Below are 2,098 nucleotides of genomic sequence, written 5' to 3'. Positions count from 1 at the left end.
AATGTTCTGATGGACTAACACTTGTAGCACTAGGTTGCCTATACTGTGGTGTTGTTGTGAAAATGAACTTTAACTCTTTATTGCCCGCAGACAATCTATCAGTGATTGTCATCTTCACATCATGATCAGTCCCGTGATCCACTGCACTCCGCTAGTGTCTGAAGAGAGGCACTTTCACGTTTTACCAGATCTGGAACTACATTTCTACCAGAAAGACTCTAGGAGGCAGATAAACGTTTGAACATTTATTGTGAATTGTTTGCATGAATGAGAGTTCGTTACGGTCCTTTCATAAAGTTCTTTGGCGTAAGCCCCGTCTATAGTGCAGAACTCTGGATGAGCTGGCAGATCCTGCCTGAAGATGAAGGCAGGGCGAAGCCAACCCCCTGAGTGGAGACGAGGCCTACCTGGTGGTGGTGGTGATGGGGAGGATGGAGGGAAACTTCCACAACGTCACCTGAATACAGCGAAACAGATTGTTTAAATGAGCTTATACATGGCTTGCTTGGTTGTTATAGGCTGACGAGATAATAATTATGAATGACGTGACATCTCAGTCTTCCTGGTAGAAACTTCACTAACGCTTTCATATTTGAGGATGTATCGTATTGACGTCAGTGCGTTCAGGTCCAAACCCAACTCGATTCATTTATTTGACACTGAGTCGACTATTTCGTTAAGGAATCAATCATTTTAAACAAAGTGCACTTTCAGATTTAAACCTCAGCTGCATGTTTTCATTCACGTAGAGCTGTGTTACACACAAGCTCTTTTTTAAAAACCCATAATAGAGGCTCTTTGAAAATGACAATCGCAACCAAACTTCTAAATCAAATTTAATGGAGTGTAAATGCACCCTAAATCACTTTTCCTTGTTTTGGTACTGATTATTGTCGGAATGGTACGTTACCATTAAAAACACATATGTGTTGTCTATTATAGTGAAAGACAATCTGGTGTTTACATGATTTATTGTGTAAAATAGGGCGTGACTAACACTCTTATGGAACCTAACCCTCCACTTTATACAAATAAGATATATGGGACTTTCAGTATACTTGCTAAAGTCCCTGACAACTTAACACAGCAGCTTGGACTGCAGATACTCAGACTGCCTACATATATCTGTATTTATTCATTTATTGTTAAAAAAGCTCGACTCAAGCCATCTCTACAGATAACACAGGTAAAGACTTGGCATCTATTGCTTATATTGGCCTAATCCAATTATTAGTATGTAGATTTTTAGATAAGATATTTGGAAATTATTCTCTTATTCTAATTCCTGCTTTTCTCTTCAGTGAAAACATGAACATTTCCAATCAGAATTCTTCTCATCCGATTATCATCAGCTTTACTGGCTTGGACATGAATTTTACAGTGTTATCAATTGCACAGATTATCTCCATTCTGTTGGGTTTTCCCACCAACTCCTATGTGATTTGGACTATAGTAAGAGGAACAGGCAATGGACATGCAACTGAGTTCTTCACTCTGAACCTCTCCATTTGTGAGATGCTCTTAGATGCAGAAAGCATTTTAGCTTTTTTTATCATCAGATACAAAGTTCTCATAATAATTGTGAATTTTATCGATGGACTCGTTGTCAACGGTCGTGCTTTTTTTCAGAGTCTGATCTGTGTTGAGCGTTATCTGGCAGTGGTTCATCCTGTAACCTTTCTGAAGTACAAACCTCGCAGATATAGACTGATCTGCTCTGCTTTTGTCTGGGCGGCAGGGGTGATCTCATGTTGGGTCAATTTAATGTCAAATCTTTGGCAGCTAAATGGAATGTACTTTGGTTATGTGTTCACACAGTTCCTTCTCTTCTTCTCCGTCCATTTGTTTTGTCTTGTGGCTGTTCTCAGAGCACTAAAGCAGTCCGGACCAGGAGATAGAAAAAATGTGGAAAACCAGATGAAGAGAAGAGTGTTTCATCTCATTTTAATAACTACAGTCTTGAAGCTCATCTTATATGTTCCTTATACGATTTTAATTGTTCCACAGTGGATTTCAGCTAAAAATGCTGGTATACTTTTGTCCGTTGGTTATTTTTCTTTTTCTTTGGCTGGTTTAGTGCAGCCACTTCTCTTTCTCT

At 39.1% G+C, this 2,098-nt stretch overlaps 1 long non-coding RNA gene across 1 annotated transcript; it reads right to left on the bottom strand.

Annotated features, from left to right (window-relative positions):
- Positions 1-232: 232 nt before the first annotated feature.
- LOC141379805 (uncharacterized) lies at positions 233-1,512 on the bottom strand. Its single transcript, XR_012396630.1, has 2 exons — positions 636-1,512; positions 233-403 (listed from the first exon to the last, which is right to left on the bottom strand). It is a non-coding gene; the product is annotated as an uncharacterized lncRNA (long non-coding RNA).
- Positions 1,513-2,098: the final 586 nt, after the last annotated feature.

The sequence above is a fragment of the Danio rerio genome, chromosome 21 (assembly GCF_049306965.1).
Source record: "Danio rerio strain Tuebingen ecotype United States chromosome 21, GRCz12tu, whole genome shotgun sequence".
Classification (NCBI taxonomy): Eukaryota; Metazoa; Chordata; class Actinopteri; order Cypriniformes; family Danionidae; genus Danio; species Danio rerio.
Note: the sequence above shows the minus strand (reverse complement) of the source record. Positions and strands in the feature narration are given on the sequence as shown.